At 36.2% G+C, this 24,288-nt stretch overlaps 1 non-coding gene across 1 annotated transcript; it reads left to right on the forward strand.

Annotated features, from left to right (window-relative positions):
* The first annotated feature begins 16,972 nt into the window (after nt 1–16,972).
* Nucleotides 16,973–17,046, forward strand: TRNAN-GUU. The gene has a single exon. It is a non-coding gene; the product is annotated as a tRNA-Asn (tRNA).
* Nucleotides 17,047–24,288: the final 7,242 nt, after the last annotated feature.

The raw sequence follows: 24,288 nt of genomic DNA on the forward strand, positions 1-24,288 counted from the left end.
CGATATCAACTTTGCGTAAAGTAATTATGGTACATGTTATCAAGATTACCTTGATATTTTTGTTTCCAACATATTCTTACATGCAATTGTTCCATTCAGTAAAAATGAAAACTTTAGTAATATCAAAATAATAATTTAATACGTTATATTACATATTTATTCAGTTCAACTACATATATGTTTATTATGAAAACAATTTAGATACGCATTCTCTTCTCTACACAAAATGACCACTTATACATCTTTATCAAATTTGGACGTTTCTCAAGAAAATTCTCAGTGTATTTATGTCAAGCTACTTAGAAAATATAAAATCAAATTATCATCTCTTGGGCTGTACAAGATGAAATTGATTTTTGTTGAAGTCAGGTGTTTAAAAAAAAAACACTAATCAAATCACTAACTTTCATTGATGTTATATGGGAAAAAACATAAAGACATCATAATCTTTATTATTATATAAGTTGATGTATAAAAATTTTATATTTATAAATATATTAGTTTATTTTTATTATGTGATATATACAATATAATTTGATGATTATGTGAGTTATTAACCATTTCCATATTTAAATAATTTTGCTAAAAATGTGAATCTTTATAAAGGAATTTTACTTTGATAGTGCTATAAAAATTATTAATCATTATCATATTTTAAAATGTTTCTAAAATATGAAATATTTATAAAAGTTGTATATGTCAAAATTAGATTAATCTTGTTTATTTTTAAATTTATGTCATTTTTAATTTTTGAAAAGGAATATACTGATGCCACATAATCAAATTTGAAAAAGAAAATCAGTTTACAAATAATCTCTATAGGAGAAATTTTATATGTCACAACTAAATTGATATCATATTATATTTTTTCAAAGTAATTTCATCTTTTTATTTTTGAGAATGAATGTGGCAACAACACATAAAAAAAAATCGCTTCATAATTAATGTCTAGATGATGTGTACAAAACTAAAATTCTATACAATTACTATTTAATGAAATTTCAACTATTTCGAAAAGAAAAAAAAATTCCTATCAATTTTTATGATAACGACACCTCAATAGTTTTATTTTTGGACTTTTTAATATTATGTTAGGGATTTCCAGTAAATGATAGTAGAGAAATATAGAAAAATAAAATCTCACAGAAAGCGATAGAACATAAGAAGGTCCACTTTGGTTAAAAATATCTGCGACCGCAATGATGCCCACTCTTTGTGGTTCTCATCCTTCATCCTTCATCCTTCATCCTTCATCCTTTCGATCCTCTCAATTCTCTTAACTACTCTCATTCTTCAAAAACTACCTCTAGTTTTCCTTTTTGTTATGGATAATATCTTGTCACAGATCTTGTCAAAATCAGACAGTTCATATATGATCTAGATCATTGGTTGGAAAAATTGATATGAGAAAAGAACATGGACCCATTTGTTAGCTTGAAAGCTACTTTTAGAAACATATTATGATAATATCTAGGAAAATTTGTGTCAGCATCAGTAACACCATATATATCACTACAGTATATCGTAATAGATTTATAGTACGTTGATAAATTAAGTTGGAAATTATCAAGCACACAAATCTAAAGTCGATATTACACTACAAGAAAACAGCGGTATTCTGACAGACATTCCGACGGAAAATGAAATCCTCGGAATATCCCGAGAAATTTCCGAGGATATTCCGAGGAAACACAAAATTTGGTTTCTTCGGAATTTCCTCGGAATATACCGACGGAATTCCGAGGAAATATCAATCCGTCGGAATATTCTTATGGAATACCGAGGAGAAATGTATTCCTCGGAAAAAACCGATGAATTCCGAGGATATATTATAGCCGTTGGAGAGCCGTTGGGAGATTTTAAAAATTCCAAGGAAATTCCGACGAACTAGCCGTTGGCGTCGGAATTCCGTCGGAATTTCCTCGGTCTGTCGGCAGGATTTCAACTATAAATACAAGCACCCCTCTTTGTCTTCATTCACTCCATATCTTCATCCTCCCTCTTACTCTCTTTACACACGAATTTGATTCATAAAAAACATCTCTTCTTCAAATTATTTTCGTTCTTGGATCGATCGACCTCATTTGGATCCGAACACGAGATTGCTTACGGAAGAATACCAACGAGGTATAACCGAATTCATGGGGTTAGTTCACCGACAACCGGAAGCAAAAACAGATATGTTAAGATGTCCCTGCTCTAATTGTAAAAATAGAAAGATTATTAAAGAGTGGGATGTTTGGACTCATCTATATTTGAGTGGGTTTACACGAAGTTACAAAATTTGGTATCATCATGGGGAAACTGATTATGAACATGGTAGTACTAGCGAACCTCAGCCAGCGGTTAGATTAGAAGAACCAATTAGAACAGATGTAGATTATGGTGTAGGTACTGAGCAGATGGTAAATGATCATTTTAGAGGGGAAGATTTACCCAATGCACAAGCTAGGAGATTTTATGATATGTTGGATGCTGGAAAGCAACCATTGTACGAAGGTTGCAGAGATGGTCATTCAGCTTTATCATCTGCTACAAGATTGATGGGCATTAAAACAGATTATAATTTGGCTGAAGACTGTGTGGATGCGATTGCTGATTTTGTAAAAGGTATTCTACCCGAGGATAATGTAGCTACTGGTTCATACTACGAGGTTCAGAAACTCGTAGCTGGTCTTGGTTTATCGTATCAGGTAATAGATGTATGCAGCGACAACTGCATGATTTATTGGAGGGCGGATTAACAGCGGGTTACATGCAAATTTTGTGGGAAGCCTTGTTATAAAGATACGAGTGGAAGAGTTCCAGTGCCATATAAAAGGATGTGGTATTTGCCTTTGACGGAAAGGTTGCAGAGGTTGTATCTGTCTGAACGCACAGCGCAACCAATGAGATGGCATGCAGAGCACTCAACAGATGGTGAGATCAAACATCCTTCAGATGCAAAAGCGTGGAAGCATTTCCAATCAAAGTATCCCGACTTTGCGTATGAGAGAAGAAATGTCTACCTTGGATTATGTACTGATGGTTTCAACCCGTTTGGCAAGAGTGGAAGACAGTATTCTCTATGGCCAGTCATTCTTACACCATACAACCTACCCCCAAACTTGTGCTTGCGACGAGAGTTTTTGTTTCTCTCGATTTTCGTTCCCGGACCAGAGCATCCTAAGAGATCACTTGATGTGTTTCTTCAGCCACTAATATATGAGTTGCAACAACTATGGGCTCAAGGTGCTGAAACATACGATGTTTCGTGTAAAGAAAACTTTCAAATGCGGGCAGTACTAATGTGGACAATAAGTGATTTTCCAGCATATGGTATGTTATCTGGATGGACAACGCATGGAAGGCTATCATGTCCATATTGTCAAGATAACACTGATGCTTTCCAACTAAAACACGGAAGGAAAACGTGTTGGTTTGACTGTCACAGGAGATTCCTACCACCTGATCATCCATATCGTAGGAGTAGGAATTTGTTTACGAAGAACAAGAGGGTGTTTGACAGTCCACCTCCGGAAATTTGTGGGAAAGATTTGAAGACACAACTAAGAGATTTTGGTGCAGAAAGGACGCCAGACGTCGGTGGACATGAGCGTTTTCCGGTAGATGTTGTTGGAGACCTACATAACTGGCACAAAAAAAAGTATTTTCTGGGATCTGCCATACTGGGTGGATCATCTGCTAAGGCATAATTTAGATGTCATGCATATTGAGAAGAACTTTTTTGACAATCTCATGAACACGATCCTTAATGTTCAAGGTAAAACAAAGGATAATTTGAAGTCAAGACTGGATTTAGTCGATATATGTGCTCGTTCAGAACTTCATGTTGATGAGAATGGTAGGGCTCCTTTTCCCATATACCGACTTGATGCAGAGGGAAAAGATGCGTTCTTTGATTGGATTTCAAACGATGTGGAATTTCCAGACGGTTACGCATCTAATTTTCGTAACTGTATCGACAGAAAGGAAGGAAAGTTTACTGGCTTGAAAAGCCACGATTGCCATGTAATGATGCAGCGCCTCCTTCCGTTTGCCTTCAAGGAACTATTACCACGAAATGTTCATGAAGCAATTGCAGGGATAAGTGGTTTCTTCCGCGATTTATGCACGAGATCAGTGACTCTTGAAGGTATTGAAAATTTGAAGACTAACATAGCCGTGATTCAGTGCAACCTTGAGAAGATATTTCCTCTCTCATTTTTTGACGTTATGGAGCATCTTGTTATTCACCTGGCAAGAAAGTTGGAACTTGGTGGTCATGTGCAGTATAGATGGATGTATCTGTATGAGCGGTATATGTTCCATTTGAAGAAGATGGTGAAAATTTTAAGTAGGGTGGAAGGTTCTATAGTCGCACAGATGAACAATAAAGAAACTTCAAACTTTGCCGAGTACTACTTTCCAGCAGAAGTTCAGACCAAAAACAGAAGACCTGCTCGGCATGATGATAGAGGCGAACGTGCAACATATCATGTTACGGTTCCAGACATTTTCACAGAAGTTGGACGACTTAGCGGAAAACCAAAGGACCGTCGACTTACTGAGCAGGAGCGCAGTAATTTGCAAACATATTTGTTCACCAACTGCGAAGATGTTCTTAAATATGAGAGGTAAATAAATTAGCTTACAAATTTTTATTTTAACAAGTTGAAATTTAAATCTTAATTAATTACACTATTGTCATCATATGTACAGGATTTTCATGGCGGAAAAGCGGTTCGAATATAGATACGCCACAGAGGACGAACTAGAAGAAATGAAGCAGAGAGAATTTGCTGGATGGATGTTTACTTATGTGAGTGCTTTAAACAAATTAAAATATCATTTATCACATATTTATACTAATTCACATTTATTGATATAACATATATATGTGCTATTAATAGGTGTCTGCTGGTTTGGCCAGAGGTGAAACATTTGACGATTGGATACGCGAGATGGTCGTTGGACAAAACTTTGTTGTGAAGTCATATCCGAGATTTTGTACTCGAGGATATGCATTCACAACTCAAAAGAGGAGACGTTCGAGTACGACTTATGATGTTGGCGTTTGTTCTGCATCAGGAGATGATGTATACTACGGATACATACATGAGATTTTAGAAATCAAGTATTTGGGCATGGTTGGATTGCACTGTACTGTTTTCTATTGTGATTGGCACGACAACACTCTAGATCGAGGTGTGAGAACAGATGCATTTGGTGTTACATCAGTAAATTCGAGGCGAAAGCTGCAATATTATGATCCTTTCATTCTTGCTTCTCAGGCCGATCAGGTAATTAAATGTAATTATTCAGAATGATTCATCATCATGTGTATTAATTTATAATTTTACTAATAATTTTTTAAATGTTATAGGTTTTTTATATCAAGTACCCCCGGGTATGGAACAGAGATGATCCATGGGTTACTGTTACATCGACTTTTTTTTTTTAATAGAAATACCGAGGAAATTCCGAGGGAAAATAGGTTTTCCTCGGAATTTTCTCGGAATAGACCTTCTCGGTTTAGGGATTTGATTATAGAGTCCTTTTCCTCGGAATTTCCTCGGAATATTCCGACGGAATTCCGAGGAAGATAAGGGTTTCCTCGGAATTCCCTCGGAATATTCCGAGGAAATTTCGAGGAATTAGGGGTTTTTAAACCGAAAACAACGTTTTCCGGATTGAATAACACGTATATAACCTTGATTAAGTGTCTTAACCAGATTATGAAGTCAAACTTTGGTGTTTTACCCAATAACAAACACTTTTACGATTGCATGAACGAAAACCACACAACATAAGAGAAACACTTATACATTTTAATAAACGGTAAAGGGAATACTTACAATTATTTTTGAAATTTTGTTATTTCATGGTTTATGATCATCTATACAAAGAATCCTCAATGGTATGCATTACAATTGTATAAGAAATGAAATACGGCAAAAAAAATCGATGTTTTGAAACCCCAAACCCTTTTTCCTCGGAATTTCCTCGGAAATTACCGAGGGTATTCTGAGGAAACATGGTTCCTCGGAATATTTTCATTTAACCGGGTAAACCAAGCCGCCAAATATTTCGCGAAAATTGAATTAATGATTTCCGAAGAAATTCCGACGGAAATATATAATTTTTCCGAGGAAATTCCGACGGACATTTTCCGTTGGACGCCTCCTTTTATTAGGTCGAACCAGATCTTCTTCCCCATTTCTCTCTTCCTCTCTCCGCCGAAGCTCTCCTTCTCTCTCACCCTCTCCGCCGAAGCTTTCCTTCTCTCTCGCGATTTCCGCCCTAATCCTCCTCAATTTCAGTCACTGATCATGTATGAACCCTATCCCACTCTCTTAGGTTAGATTTGTTAGGTTTTTAAGTAGATTTGATGATTTTGGAATGATATTTATAGATTTTTGTTAGGGTGAATGGTAGGATTGTGTAAAATCGAGTTTGATTATGGTATTCACTTGATTTGGATTTTTTTTTTAAGTTTTTATTAATTTTGTGATTAAAAACTATTATTTGGGATTTTCAAAAAAAAAATATATATACATATATATATATATATATAATATAAATTTCTATATTTATTAAACATTTTTAATATTATTAAAACTATTTTTTTGTAATTATTAAACTATTTTTTATTTATTAAAACTATTTTTTGTTTATTAGAACTATTTTTATATATTTATTAAACATTTTTAATATCTATAAAACTTTTTTTGTGATTAAAAACTATTATTTGGTATTTTTTAAAACAAAAAAAAAATATATATATATATAATATAAATTTCTATATTTATTAAACATTTTTAATATTATTAAAATTATTTTTTGTAATTATTAAACTATTTTTTATTTATTAAAACTATTTTTTGTTTATTAGAACTATTTTTATATATTTATTAAACATTTTTGATATCTATAAAAAATTTTTTGTGATTAGAAACTAATTACAGATCTAATGATGATCAGACCCGGCCTCGACAGCGTCGTGGTCATGGTGGTACGGGGAGCCAGTCTCGGGATTCCAGCCATTTTCAGGATTCCGCTTCGCCCCACAGTTCCTACCATACATCTCCCTCTGCTGCACTCCCTCTGCTGCACCCGCTCCTGCTCCTCTCGCTCCCGCTGCTGCACCCGCTGCTGCTCCTCTGGGTCCTCCGGGAGTGATGAGTGTTGCGGAGTTGGTTCGACAGCCCGGTCGTGACCATCTTCCCTATCTCACTCCGTATCCACATGGAGGGGGTCAAACATGGTAATTAAACATATTTATTTTTTCATTAAAATTTGATTCATTATTAATAATTTGTTCTTTTTATTAGGTTCAACCGATCCGGGAACGGGATCAGCGCATGGATCAACCGTATGATGTACTCGCCCCTCGACAAGGGACATCCGACTATCAATGACTTCCCTACCGACAAGCAGCATCTGTGGTTTCGTCAGTTTGCGGTAAGTATTCTAATTTTTTACTTATATTTTTAATCTTTAATATAAATTTGCTACTAATTGTGTTTTTTTTTTCAGCAAGAATTCAACTGGAATTCCGATGAGACGCTCTTTATCTATTACCACTTCGTCCATAAAGTTATGGACAACTATGGGAAGCAGATCCACGAGTGGAAGAAGAAGTGGGAAATCAACAAGGTTGTTTTTAATTTATTAAACAATTTTTTTAATTTATTAAACTATTTTTTAATTTATTAAAATATTTTCTTTTTTTTATTATTAAAAGGTCCCAAAGTCGATAAACAACACGGTCTGGACGGAGTTGTGTGCGCATTGGGATAAGGAAGAGACGAAATAAACTTCTTCCACCAACTCCACCAACCGCAGGAGCGACCGTAAAGGGAAGGACGTCTTCAAGCATAACTTGGGTGCTCAATCTATTGCCACTCTGGGGATCGCATGGTAAGTTCAGCCGCCTTTTCTTCAATTATTTAAGTTTTGAAATTTTATTTTTTGTGCATTTCTTCTAATTTCTAATGTTTGTTTAATTTATGTTTTTTTCAAGGCGGAAGAAAATGATGGCGAGCCTGTTGATGATCTCGTCCTAATGAAGAAGGCGTATACCAACAAGAAGACCGGCCAGATTGATAACGGTCTTGTGAGGGAAGTGGTCACCCTGGTCCAAACTCAGGTGCAAGACGAAGTGTCTCAGCTTCAAACCGAGGATGACGATTCGACGGCTTCGACCAACTTGTCCCGGTTTCGAATCAACGAAATCGTTGAATCGGTAAGTTCTTTTTTTAAAGTTCAATTCATTTATATCTTGATTTTTATTTTATCATCTTTTTATATTATTTAAATTTGGTTATTTTCTATTTCAGTCGGTTCCAAAGAAGAAGGGACGTTTGGTCGGTTTGGGTCGTCGCAGCCGGTCGGTTCCTCCTTCTTCTGCACCACCGCCCTTTGTTGATCCAGAAGTACTTACGGCTCAGTTGAAGGACAAGGATGATCGCATACCTTTGTTGGAGACCCAGATGGCGGCTCAACAGGCGGGCTATGAGGCACAAAAGAGGCTGAACCAGCAAATGATGGAGATGATGCAGAGGATGTACCCGAACGAGGTGTTCCCGACCGTGCAAGACCCGTAGTTTTTTTTTTTTTCAAAAACTCGGAATGTTTTATTTTTATTTGTACAACTTTGAATATTATCTAATATGTTTTCAATTTTAATTTTAATTTTATATTTTCGAATTTAAATTTCAAAAATTTTATTTTTAAAATTTTTTTTTTTTTTGAAATTCCGAGGAAATGAACCCTTGGAAATTTCCGACGAACATTTCCTCGGAATATACCGAGGGACTCCTTCCTCGTAATATACCGAGGGACTCATTCCTCGGAATTTTCCGAGGGCTCTGTTCCTCGGAAATTCCCGATGAAAATTCCGAGAAACATTTCGTCGGAACTTCCGAGGTTTGGACCATCGGAAAGTCCATCGAAATATCCCGATGAAGTTCTCCCTCGGTATATTCCGAGGACCTTTCCGACGAACTGGTGGTCCTCGGAGTTTCCTCGGTAATTTCCGAGGGATTTCCGGGGAAAAATGAATTTCCGAGGAGTTATTTCCGAGAACTTGTTTCGTCGGTATGTCGTCGGAATAACGTTATTCTGATCACATACCGACGATTTTTTCCCTCGGTATGCCCCTGTTTTCTATTAGTGTGATGGTAAGCTATAATATTTGAGTATATAATTTGACTTTTGTAATCTATTTAAATGCATGAAGAATTAAGAAAGGTAATGAGAAAACTATATGGTGGTAAGCTATAATATGTAAGTATATAATTTGTCTATCTGTTGCTATTTTTTGTCACAATAGCATACATTATGTGGGTTTGAATTTGAATGGTGATAGAAATATAAACCACTAGAATAACAAAAAAAAAAGAAAAAAAAACATAAACCACTACACTACATGTCATGGTAATCCGTTATCATTTGTAAATCATTGTTTTAAAAATAGGTTTAGACGGCGACTAAACATTAGAATTTAAACGAAACAAATTTATAAAACAATTTGTTTAAAAATTGAATTACGCATTCAAAAAAGCAGTCTAGATGTCCACTTAAAGCAATAATCCTTTTAAAACGTCTAATTTGTTATAAATTAATTGGTGAATGTTCATAACCGGCCCGGTCCATAACCGGCCTAAACCTTAGAGAGAGACGGTCCAAACCCTAGAGAAAGAGGCAGCGGCCGCGGCATGGAGAAAGAGGGAAAGTCGGCTAGAGACTTTCCATTCTTCTAGTTTTCCTATTTCATCTATGTTTATGATTTGTAATCTTTCCATTTATGTATTTTCATTTATCTCTCATGTAACCCTTATATAAAGGGATCTCTTATTCATTAATAAAACACAGTAATATTCAGACCTAAAACCTTCGTTTTACAACACGTTATCAGCACGATAGCCTCCAACACCCTGAGCCTAAAACCAAACCCCTAAAACCCTAAACAAAAAGAATCTACCTCGGAACTTCAAAGAGGTCGTTCTCCCAAACCGTGAGGACCCAGAAAACAATCAAAATATCAAATCGAAGCTCTTTCCAAGACGAATCAGTCAGTGCAAACCGTTTGTCGATCTGACCACCGACGCGCCCTCACGCACCGATACAGTGTGCGCCAATTTGCTTTGGAACCCTAATCCGAACCCGACGAACCCTAATCTGTTCTTGCAAGCGTTCCAGCTCGTGTTCATCCGATCAGCCTCAGCCCTGAGGCGTTCCTGATACTAGACGAACTCAGCCTCAGCTCCATCCGTTCTCAGCTTACATCCTGGACAGCTACAGCTCGCGTTCCCGATCAGACGCGTTCCGTTCCAGCTCGCGCCTCAGCACGCGTCCATTCTAGCTCGTTCCAGCTCGCGTTCCAGCTTGTTCCAGCTAGCGTCCCGTCCAGATCGAGGTTCTCTTGGTGGTCCGGTTCTACAATCTTCAAAACCTAAAGGTAATTCGAATTCTGAAAACATGAATCGAATATGGTTGTTTTGTAAAGATTGAAACCCTAAAATATAATCTCTAAAAGGATGAAAGCCATAGGATAATAGATCGATACCCTATGAGTAAATCGAAGCTCTATAAGTTCAATCCAAACCCTAAAATCGAGATTTGATCCATTGATCAATTAAAATCAGAACATTGAAGGTTTTGAATCTCAAAATTAAACTCCCTTGATCTAAGATCAAATCGAATTCCCAAAACCGTAATTTGAAAAATCGATTTTAATTGTTTGGATTTTAAAATTTTTTGTTTGATTGATTGATCACCTAAAACTATGATTAGGATTGTTTAAACTTGAATCTTGAATCTGAAGTAATTGGCTTGTTTAAATCAAAACCCTAATGATCTAGTTTAGATTGTTTAAAAATCAAAATCTGAAACTATATGATTAGGTTAAACTGTTCTAGACATAATCATACTTGTGGCCGTGTGGCCTTGTTGCATTCATACCTAAACCTAATCACATTGATTGATTTCAATTGCACTTAGAATCTCATGTTAGGATGGTATTGAAATTGAAATTGAAATTGAAATTAAGTATGATTGTTCTTTGCTTGGCCGATTAGCTAGCTTGTGTTGAGTACATTGTATAAACTGATATAATGCATCTATGCTAGGATTGCAATTACACAACAAACTATATGCATTGATCCTGAATTGAATCATTAGCCGTGCGGCTTGTTTTCATGTTTTGGCCGTGTGGCTTCCTCATGGCCGTGTGGCTTCTTCTTGGCCGTGAGTCATAAACCTTAGCCATAAGGCTTGCTTGCTTGATTGATTCTATTGATTGTGAGTTAAGTCAGGTAGATTGATTGCATATTGAATCTGAAACCCTAAATCTCGAATTTGAATCCCTAAGGGCCTTGAAACCCTAAATCGCATGATATTGATCCAAATTGAGTTTAGGTTTGATTCTTGTTATTTTGACTGATCTAATTGATGTCTTGAAAGCTAAGGTGCTAGATTATTTTGATTCTCATAAAATCTGAAACTCTAGCCACATTTTGTATTGCTAAGATGATAAAACCCTAATTGGATCAACATAGATTGTTTGCATCATAGCTTGGCCGTGTGGCCTTTATTGCACCTTACTATCATAGTCGTGTGGCTTGCATACATCATATCACCTTGATCACATATAGAATCCGAAAGCTAAGATCGTATGCATCATATATCTATCTAGCTGTGTGGCCTCTTTGCTTGCATCATGACTGTATGACCGTGTGGCCTTGATTGTATTGCATTAAACCCTCATAGCCGTGTGGCTTACTTACTGATGCATTGATCATTACTTGATTGCTTGCTTGGCCGCATCATACATCACCTACGCCGTGTGGCCTCATTGCACATCACCCCTATAGCCGTGTGGCTTGTTTATTAGGAATGCATTAACTCGATTGTTTACTTGGTCACACGATTTATTTTCTTATAAAGATTGAGTGATATATGATTACAGATGTCGAAAATCAGCAATCTAGATTATGCTGCCCTAAATCTCTTTGGAGATAATTATTTACAATGGGCATTAGACACAGAGATTGTCCTAAAATCAAAGGGCCTCGGTGAATGTATCATCGAGGACAATAATGCAAGTGAAAGTAATAGATACAGGGCAATAATGATTACTCGCTAACCCTAAGCCAATGAGGCTGCAGAAAAAAAAAAATCTAAAGAAAGCAACCACGTCCATCATGATAAACCATACGACTGTAACCGTGATGGATGGAAAGGACGTGGGCATAGCCAAACCACCTTATACGACCATGGACATAGGAATCACTATAACCGTGGTTGTGGACCCAGTTTTGGCCATGGTTAAGGGAGAGGAGGCTGTGGCATTTCTAAGCCACCACACTCGACCAAGTCAGTGTGCCATAAGATATGTAACGGGGAATCATTAGGCTTAAACATCTGATTGTCTAAAAAGAATAATGTTGATTTCGACTTCTGTGTTTGCTTTGCTTTATGTTTGTGATTTTCTTGAATTAAGAACTTATATTATAAGATGAATGAATGATTTTAGATATGACTAAGAAAACACCAATATATAAGGCAATGTTGCGGGTATAGTCAGTCAGATAAGGGCCTGCAACCAGTATAGAGTTTCCTAAAGGGCTATGGCTAGACTTAGTACATTGGCGCCTAAAGAGGCTAAGTACATTGGTGCCTAAAAAGAGCACGCAGGCTTGAAAGACCTAATGCTCTATATCCACCCATAGAAGCCCATTGAGTTTATAAGATATATGATATAAGAATGGTTTCCATATAGAAACAATGGGCAAAGGAAACAAAGAGTGGTCGAAACTATACATGCATTCTCTACTGATCTAGACTATGCAAAGATCAGTATGATAAGAGGCAAGAGCCATGGTAACCAGATTGGTATACCCCACGAAAATTATACACTATATCGCATGACCGGATTAGCCATCCTGGTCTAAACTTGATGAAAAAGATTGATATTAAAAGGGCACACAAAGTTATCTCATAGTATCTCACGTTGTGTAACATGTACACAAGGGAAACTCATTAGGCTATAATGTCCCAAGCATCTGCAGATTATAGTATGATCATGAGGGGGAGTGAGGACAAACCCGTGGTCCATGACCATACTATAAACACGGATATAACAGCTTGATAACAGTTTGGCCGTACAGGCTATTACCTATAAGGTTCAGACTCTAAAGTCTATAAGCTTGGGGACATCACGAGTTTTACATGTATATAAGGTTAATATGCATCAGGCCATATAAGTGAGCATAGATATTCCCATCTCAGATTGAATACGGGTCATGAGCCAGACATATACCATCTTAAGAGACTATTGAATAAACCACCACAGACATATGTGCCGTCTAAGATGGAACCTCAGAAGAGGATTGAGAATATATGTTGGATAAAAGTATGTCTTTCTCCCACGAGTTTTAAGAGACCTTGAGCCAAATATGGGTGATCAGATTGAGGTCAGGTGCACGGATTTCATGACTAATGAATCCGACTATCCAACAGTAGAAGGAGAAAGTTATAAGCTGGTAAAGATTAAAAGAATGATAAGATAAATAGAATGGTATCAACCATCATTGTCTTGGCAAGATCCTCGGACTAAAAGTATGATTTAAGACGTTCAAAGAAAGATTATACAAAGCTAGCTAATCTAGATGCCATACACTGACCCGAAAAGAAAAGAAAAGAATGACTAAGTCATAACCAGCTTAGCACCAAATGAAATCTGATGTCCTAGAGACACAGTCAAGTTGCTACAGAGTCTATACAAGATATACCAAAGTGTTCCATAAGATAAGGAACCTCGGAAAGAAAAGGTGCATAGAATACAGATCCGAGGTCAAAATAGAAACCATACCAGACATTGAGAAAAGGCTGTGCAGCTAAACATCTAAGGTACCAAACCATGTAGTTTGGGACGCCAAGCTACTAGGTAACAAAGGTCCTGGATAATGAAATCTCAAATCGATTAGATCATGTCTGGAACACAATGGAACCACACATATATATAAGTGTCGACACATGAGAGTTATATTTGTATAAGGATACATAAAGTAGTAGCACTTGAGTTTAAAGATATAAACGAGGATCATGAACCCACGAAAGAGTACTCATAAAGATTAAAGATTAGATTGAAAGATAAACGTGGGGTTCAAGGTATCTAAAGAAGAGATAGGCGTATTGGCCATACACATATACAGAAACACCATCTGATAAACCAGTGAAATAGATGAGTCTTGTGAGGGAAAAGAAATCGTGAGAGATGGTACATGATCACGAAGTGTAAAGGTGTTCATGTTTTCCTACTAACAACATTCGATCATAGCTTGTTACACAAGGATACTCACAGAGACCAAAGGAACAAATTATAAGGAGATAAACTCCTATGTGGTGGATGCTGCTACAGATTTTCGAAAAGGTCTGGTCATAAGAAAGAAATTAGATTGACATACACTGATGTAGTAAGCAGCATATGGATCACTGGATAAAGAACATCATTGTTCCTAAGCTGTTCATGGACTGAAACAAAGCAGCTGCATATATTATGTAAAGGAGTTGTATAAGAACAATCCAATTCAGTTCATATACTTATAAAAGAGATTTGAATTCCTTGTGTTTACTTATACTAAACCAGCCTAAAGAAAGGTTAATTGATTGATACAAATTATTTATTAAATCTGTGTGGGTGTCTGGCTAGAGGCGTCCGGCCCTTCTTCTTTGATCATGGCTAGTGAAAAGAAAGATCAGCCATCGTGTTGTAGTCCATAAACACATGTGGCCGAGGTCCATGACCTAATATGCGTGATATGGTCCACGGCAAGAAAGGTCATGGGACGCCATCATATATTAAGATAGGACTGCAAAGACTAATGAATGTAGCATTGCCAAAGGCAAGAAGAGTCGATAGTCATGTATGAGGTCCATGAGTGTATTTGGCTGCAGAGCCATAGTTCAATGGGATCGTAAAACTCATTACAGCAATAATCATTGATCACATCTTAATCTTAGACACTCATGAGACAAGTTATAAACATGTATAGGCGAGATCTATGACTCAAAATGAATCGATCAGATTAGAGTGTGGTTGATATACATCCGTGTGGAAAAGATGCACCGGGACATAGACTTATGACTTGAGATTACAAGTTCATGGCACCATGCTCAGCATGTATATTGTCTGTAAGTCTGACCGACCAAATTAAGAGTAGTCGACAGCAAAGATTCACTTATTGACCATGCACACACGATGTCATAAGACATGAGAAAAGACCGGAGAGGTCAAAGTAATCCAGTTACGATTTAGTAATAAACTTGGCCGATTTGTTTACTTCCTACCTGCACGTTCAGGAAGCTCACACATCAGATGTGTAGGTTGAAGAACTTCCACTGAGGTTTACATCAGGGAGAGTAGTACGTGTTGTGCTCTTTTTCCTTCATCATGGTTTTGTCCCACTGGGTTCTCCTGATAAGGTTTTAATGAGGCAACATTAAGCGTATTACAATCCCTGAATGGTTATGGCATCCAAGGGGGAGTGTTATAAATCAATTGGTGGATGTCCATAACCGGCCCAGTCCATAACCGACCCAAACCCTAGAGAGAGACGGTCCAAACCCTAGAGAGAGAGGCGGCGGCCGCGGCATGGGGAGATAGGGAAAGTCGGCTAGAGACTTTCCATTCTTCTAGTTTTCCTATTTCATCTATGTTTATGATTTGTAATCTTTCCATTTATGTATTTCCATTTATCTCTCATGTAACCCTTATATAAAGGAATCTCTTATTCATTAATAAAACACAATAATATTCAGACCTAAAACCTTCGTTTTACGACATAATTCTTATCCAGAGAATTTTTTAACAATGATACATCACAACATACTTAAGATATATTTTTGGAGCCTTATGGTAATCCGTGATATTTATTATTTGTAAAACTAATATCGTTTTAATATTTTTTTTTTGTTAAATAAAAAGTGTCATTTTAGAATTTCAATGCAAATTATACTTGTTTTCATCTTAATATAAATTGAAAACTGCATCATTCTTGTAAATTTTTTTATTTATCTCAAATACTATTGGTTAAATAAGTATACATAATTAAATTAAAAAATATGAGAGGGTATGTATCATTTTATACTATAAACTAAAAAAATTAAATAATTAATAAAAACTAATAGCATTAATTAATATAGTTATACAAATGTATTTATATTTTGATATTTTAAAGATAGAAGTTAATTTTTTAAGAAAATAAATTTGATGAATAAATTTTACAGAATTAAAAGTAATAGTAAAATATATTTCAACACATTTTATATAAAATTAATTTATTTTCAAATATCATAAAATTTAATAAGTAAAAATATGTTTAATTAAAAAATATAATAAATTTGTCATGTTAGCAAGCGAGAAACCAAAAGCAACATGTCGGCATAATTTAAAAAGATTTATAAGTTGTCCCACATTATTCATTTTCTTATTCTTTACCCACAAACATACTTAATAACATACAAAAAAGTAATCAAAAGTTAATTGACTCATTTATAGAAGACCGAAAATGACTAAGAGATGTACTCATTCTAAAATTTGAAACAATCGGCTTTTAGTAAGTTTTAAAAAAATTTAGGTGAATTGAGAGTTTAATATGATTTTTTTTTTAAACCACTATAGAATCTCACCAAGATAAGATTTTTATTTGTTTAATTAAAAAACTCAATCAAACACTATAAAGTGATTAGAATAATCATAAAATCCATAACTTAAAACAGTTTCAATAACTGTGGATTTTGGAATAATTGATTAAGTAACAAATTTAAAAACATTGTATTTTAAAATTAAAATAAAAAGGTTAATAACATTAAATTTGTCATTTAATAATCTTAAACTCATAGGTGAGTTATAAATCTTTTCCATGATCTTATTTGTTTATGTTTTACCAATAGGAAAGTAGTTCTTCTATTTCAGTATCATTCGGCTGGAGTAGCTCAGTTGGTTAGAGCGTGTGGCTGTTAACCACAAGGTCAGAGGTTCGACCCCTCTCTCTAGCGTTTTTTACTTATTTTTCCTCTATGGACTTTTGAGTTAAACTGATTCCATTGTTAAGAGTAGAAAAGGAGAAATCAAGGGCTACGACATGTATGAGAAAGAGGGGTCCAACATGCCTTTTAGTTTCCATTCCTTTGAGTAGCACTGTAGCAGCCTAGCAGGAATTGATATACTATAAATTAAAAATGTTGGATTAAAAAAAAATTTATAAAGTTATTAATTTAGTTTATGATATTAAAAATGTAAATAGTTTTTATGTTCATATTTTTATTTAAAATAAAATTATATTATATTTAATGATTTTATATATCTACTAAATGTTATAGATTTTACCCTTTATTAAATTATTCAATGCTTTAATGTATTAGAGATATATACTTTAAAATATAAATTTATTTTACATATAATCCTAAAAATAAGATCCAAATACTTTAAATAAGGAAAAAAAGAAACTAATTTCATTTTAAGAAAATAGTAAAATATTTATAAATAGTATATACAATCATTAATTTGTTATTTAATAATGAGATTACATATTTGTATAAGGTTAAGTAAAATTATTATTTTATTATTTTATCAGATTCTATCATATTTTAAATTGGTCTAATTTGAAAACGAAATATTTTTCAATTTATTAAGCATTAAATGAGTTTCTATCGCATTAAAATTTTCATTAAATGAGTTTCCATCGCATTATAAATTTGTGTTTAGTTAAATTCCATTAATTTGACTATCTTAGAGTCAAACCATCCAACCCTAATACCATAAGTGTTATGGTTGCTGTGAAACGAGAGAATAAAATCTATGTTTTTGTATTATTCATAAACATAAGGAGTCCTTTATATATAGAGAATTACACCGTCATAGAATAATGAAAAGACTAAAGAAAGGAAATACAAATATGGAAAGAATACAGATCATAATCTAATAAGGAAAAGACAATATGTCGATTCTCTCTCTCTTTCTCTCTCCTCACGGTCGACTCTCTCTCTCTCTAGTATTGGGCCGATTATGAACCGGGCCGATTATGAACCGGGCCGATTATGAACCGGGCCGGTTATGGACATCCACAATATGATTTATAACACCTCCCCTTGGATGCCATAACCATACATGGATTGTAATACGCTTTAGATGTTGCCTCATTAAAACCTTACCAGGAAAACCCAGTGGGACAAAACCATGGTGAAGGAAAAAGAGTACAACACGTATTACTACCCCTGTTCTGAACAACTCGCGGCTGGCCTCATGAACAGCCAAGATCTCCGAATGGTTTCAAGATGTGGCCGCGATCGTCTGCTTCATGGAACGCCATGATATGGCCGTTCCACCATGTGTGAAAACATAGCCTGTCTATGATCGAGCATTGTGTGGATCCGAAAGATAACCTGTATCAGTAAAATCAACTAAACCTTCTTTGTTTTGGTTAGTATAAAATAAACTCAAGTCTTTCGTTCCTTGCAGGTAACGAAGAACATGTTTAATCTCGTTCCAGTGCCTTTGGGTTGGACAAGAGCTTAATCTAGACAATAGATTCACGGCAAAACATATATCTGGTCGTGTGACTAGCCAGATACATCAAAGCTCCTAATGGCACTGAGATATGGCACTTCGGGACTAAGGACATCTTTATCGTCCATCTTAGGATAGAATGGATCAGTGTCCAGGCCGAGGGACCTCACGACCATGGGGCTAGATAATGGGTGAGACTCAGCCATATTGAATCTCTTGAGTACCTTTTCTGTATATGCCATTTGATGCACAAGGATTCCATCTCTTATGTACTCAAGCTGTAATCCCAAACAAAACTTTGTTTTTCCTAGATCTTTCATCTCGAATTCTTTCTTAAGATATTCAACTGTTTGAGAGATTTCTCCAGAGGTTCCTAGGATATCCAGATCAACAACATACACTGCTATGATCACAAAGCCCTGGCCGAATTTCTTTATGAAGATACAAGGGCTGATCGCATTATTCTTATATCCTTCTTTCACAAGATACTCACTTAGCCTATTGTACCACATTCGGCCTGATTGTTTCAATCCATAAAGTGACTTGTTCAACTTTATACAATGTTTTTCTCGAGAACTTGCTTTTTTTTCAGTTTAATACCCTCTGGTACTTTCATATATATCTCATTATCCAGTGGCCCATATAAATATGCAGTTACAACATCCATTAACCGCAAGTCTAATTTTTCTCTTATAGCCAGACTTATCAGAAATCTGAAAGTAGTAGCATCCACCACAGGGGAGTACGTCTCCTCATAATCTATTCCTGGTCTCTGTGAGAATCCTTGTGCAACAAGCCGTGCTTTATATCTCACGACCTCACCATGTTCGTTTCTTTTCCTCACAAAGACCCACTTGTATCCAACTGGTTTGATATCATAAGGTGTCCGGATTATTGGACCAAAGACATCTCTCTTCTTTAAAGAGTTTAACTCCACGTTTATAGCTTCTTTCCATTTGATCCAATCTGATCGTAGAGTGCACTCATAAATAGACGTGGGTTCATGATCCTCATTATCATCCATGATTTCAAGTGCTACATTGCATGCAAATATATCATCAATGTAGACATTCTTTTTGTTCCATTTTATCCCAGACAAGACATAGTTTATTGAGATCTCATTATTATCAGGACCTTCAGTACCTTGAATCTTGGTGTCCCAAGAATCAGTATTAGATACATCAGGGCCGGCCGCATCTAAGCATTCATGATCGGCCGCAATCGCTATTAGGGTTTTGGGATCGGCCGCGGTTAAGTCCCAAGATTTAGGAACGGCTGCGGTCGTGTCTAGGGTTTCAACAACCTCGGTTTCATTCTCTGCACCTTTCTTAGTTTTCCGAGGGTTCTTATCTTTGGAACCTATTGGTCTACCACGTTTCAAACGTTGTCTAGACTCTGTAGAAACTTGATTGTATCCCTCTTGAACATCAATTCTTATTGTTGCATTAGCATCTGGTATATATGACTTAGTCACTCTTTTCGGTTTAGCAAAGGAATCTGACAATTGATTAGCTAGCTTTTGTAAATGTATAATCTTTTGGACTTCTAAATCACACTCTTGAGTCCGAGAATCTTGCCAAGATAAGGATGTTTGATTTCATGTAATTTCTTTTACCAGTTTACTGCTATCTCCCCCTAATGTTGGATGTTCGAATTCATCAAAGTGACAATCCGCATACATGGCCTTAAATAAATCACCCGTAGTTGGCTCAAGGTATTTTATAATCGTGGGAGAATCATATCCAACATATATCCCCATCCTCCTTTGAGGTCCCATATTTGTTCTCTGTGGTGGAGCAATTGGTACATAGACGGCACAGCTAAATGTCTAAAGATGAGATATGTCTGGCTCATGACCCGTAAACAATTGTGATGGAGAATATTTATGTTCACTAGACGGTCTGATACGAATCAGTTCGGCCGCGTGCAAGACTGCGTGTCCCCAAGCTGTGGCCGGAAGCTTAGACCTCATAAGCAATGGTCTAGCTATTAGCTGAATTCGTTTTATGAATGATTCGGCCAAGCCGTTCTGTATATGTACATGTGCCACGGAGTGTTCCACACTTACCCCCATGGACACACAGTAATCATTAAACGCTTGGGACGTGAACTCACCAGCATTGGTCTCTATCATTCTGACCTTAGCATAGTAAAAGGCCAGTAGAGAGCGCATGTATAGACTCTAGGACTATCTTATAGCCTTGGCCGATCTATATGATCTGAAGGAACTCTTTGTTTCCTTCGCCCTTAGTCTCAATATGAAAGCCATTAATTCGAATGTCTTTAAAGCTCAATAGGCTTCTCTTGAGCTGGGTGAATACAATGCATCAGATATCTCTAGATGGGTACCCTTAGGCAACATGATGTTAGCCTGGCCGTAGCCCTCTATGAGACTGGCTATACCCGGAATGATACTTTAGAGACTTCATATAAAAAAATTTCATTGATTAATAAAATAAGTTCAAAGCAATCAAAACATAGAAAACATAAAGCAAAGAACACGAAAATATAGATGTCGAATTCAACTTCATTCTTTTAAACAATCTGAAGTTTCATAATCCATAAGATCGTCTCGTTCATGATTGAAATCATCTTCACCATCTTGATAAGTCATATGAGCTTCAGGATTCTTCCCTTTCAAACTCTCTTGGTAGTGGTCAACGAGATGTTTGGGAGTCCTACCTGTCTTAGCCCAATGATTATCCATACCACATCTATGACACATGGATTTGGTCGAGTTTTGTGGCTTGAAAGATGTACCACGGCCTCGACCATGTCCACGGCCTCCATAGGAGCCACGGCCATATGAGTTGCCTTGGCCTCGACCAAACGAGTTTCGGTCTCGACCACCACGTCCATGCCATTTTCCACGACCATGGCCGTCTTGGCTATCACTCTGGACATGGTTCGACTCTTTCTTATCCTCTACGGCCGCATGTGCCTCAGGTAATGGGTTTGTTCCAGGAGGTCTCAATTCACTGTTTCTCATCAACAGTTCATTGTTCTGCTCAGCGAGCAAGAGACAAGAGATCAGATTAGCATACGTTGTGAAGCCCTTCTCTCGGTACTGTTGTTGTAACAACACATTGCTTGTGTGGAAGGTGGAAAAGGTTTTCTCAAGCATATCCTTATTCGTTATATCCTCACCACACAGTTTCAATTTTGAAATTATTTTAAACAGGGCCGAGTTATACTCGTCCACGGACTTGAAGTCCTGGATTCTGAGATTCCTCCAATCATACATAGCCTTTGGTAATAACACCGTTCTCTGGTGATCATATCTCGTTTTCAACTCTGTCCAAAGGTCTAGAGGATTCTCAATAGTCAAATACTGATCTTTGAGACTCTCAATAAGAAGATGGTGTATAATTAATATAGCTCCATATCTATCTTTCTCACTTGCATTATTGCCCTCGGTGATACATTCATAGAGTCCCTTGGATTTTAGGATGATCTTAGCATCAAGTGCCCATTGCAAGTAATTATCTCCAGAGAGATTTAGGGAAGCAAAATCCAAGTTGTTGATTTTCGACATCTGAAATCATATATTTCATAATTTAGATTTAAAAGTGTTCAAGCGAATGCAATCAATATGCTCAAGCAATCTGGATTCTAGGTATGATGCAAATAGGTCATTCGTACATGATGCATACATGTTCAATCTTAGCATTCAGATTCTATATGCAATCAGTTCGTACTATTATGCATGCATGATGCAAACAAGCCGCACGGCTACAATCTTAGCAAACGGTTTCAATGCAATCAATACAATAATTATTCGTTTTCAATCTTAGCAAACAGTTTTCTAAGAGTTCAATGTGTAATTGCAATCAAACAGTCGAGCAATGCAACAATTAGGGTTCATTCGAGAATGTATGAAAACTATCAATACTAGCCGGATCATTATCAAGACGAGAATGCATAAATCATTTAACCTAGCAAGCGATTTCTATTTCAATTCAAGCATTCGGTTTTAATCAATCAAACAAGATAGTATTTGATTTTAATTTCAAGACATTAGAGTTTCGATAAAACAATCAATACGACTTCAATTTGAAAATCATTCAATCGGTTTTATAAATTCAAACAACCAAATTCAAGAATGAGATTATCAATCCTAGCAATTGATTTCTATGTGATCAAATTCAATACGGTTTTAATTAATCAAGGCTAGCATACTATATCCAAACATACAATCATTCAAACAATCAATTTCGATTCAAAGCATTAGATTAGGGTTTCGATTTTAATTCATTCATTCAATCAATTTGATTTCAAATTAGGGTTTATAAAATCGAATGTGTTTTAGTATTAGGGTTTTAAATAAAATTGATTTCATGCATTCATGCAATAAGCATGTATGTGGCTAGGATCATGGATATTAGGGTTTCGATTTTGATCTTAGATCATTGAGGTTTTGAGATTCAAAACCATTAAGGTTTCAATTTTAATTGTCAAACAATCAATCTCGATTAGGGTTTGGGGTATCGAACTTATGATTATGAGCTTCGATTTACTCATTGGGGTTTTGATCTATTACCATATGCTTTTGATTTCAACATTAGATCATACTATTAGGGTTTGTAGTTTTTATGGTTTTGATTCTTATCAAACAATCAAATTCGATTATAAGTTCTCTTTAAGGGTTCGAATTACCTTAACCTCAAGTAGGGTTGAATGGACCACCAAAGAGATGAACCGCGAGCTGGAACTGATCGGAACGCGAGCTGATGTTGTCGCGAGCTGTCTGATTGCTGAGATCGGGAACGCGAGCTGTCCAACGTGATGATCGGGTCGCGAGCTGTCTGAGATCGTCTTGTTTGCGAGCTGAGGTTGAACAAGCCGAGATCGTCTGAGCTAGGATCAGGAACGCCTTGAGCTGAAGCTGATCGGGAACAGATTGCAAACAAGGATCGGGATGTAAGGTTTCGCGATCGGGATTAGGATGGTTCGCCGGTAAGGATGTTCGCCGGTATGGATGTTCGCCGATTAGGGTTAGGGTTTTAGGCGGTTTGTTTTAGCTTAGGGATTTCGATTCTATCGTGCTGATAACGTGTTGTGAAACTAGAGAATAGAATCTATGTTTTTGTATTATTCATAAACATAAAGAGCCCTTTATATATAGGGAATTACACAGATTAAAGAAAGGAAATACAAATATGGAAAGAGTACAAATCATAATCTAATAAGGAAAAGGTAAGATGCTGATTCTCTCTCTCTCTCCTCACGGTCGACTCTCTCTCTCTCTAGCATTGGGCCGATTATGAACCGGGCCGGTTATGGACATCCACGATTTATAACAAATGTCTCTTTTTTTTTTTGAAAAGAGCTTTGTGTTAAGGTCTCTTTCATCGTTCATTTTCCTAATAAGCTCCTCTTATATCTACTTGAAATGGCAAAACAAAAGAAAAAACATAGACACACACACAAGAAGGGATAAAGAACCTCCAAATATAAAAACATGCCCACATGGTGTTGGGTATGTCACTTAGACCCACACCTTCTCCTCTCACCTTCTTTGTTCCCAACCTTTACGTTAATCAATTTATGTCCCAATCTTCCTAAGATACCGAATCTGCCTTAGTCATAGTCAAGTGTCTAAACACTGGACCAGATTTATCCACCACTACTAACTCTAAATCCGTTTAAATGTCACATTCATTAAGATAATGACATGGTATAGTTTGACTCTCATCTTATATTTTTGCTCCTTCAGTTAAAACGTCTAAACA

The sequence above is a fragment of the Brassica napus genome, chromosome C9 (assembly GCF_020379485.1).
Source record: "Brassica napus cultivar Da-Ae chromosome C9, Da-Ae, whole genome shotgun sequence".
NCBI classification, from domain to species: Eukaryota; Viridiplantae; Streptophyta; class Magnoliopsida; order Brassicales; family Brassicaceae; genus Brassica; species Brassica napus.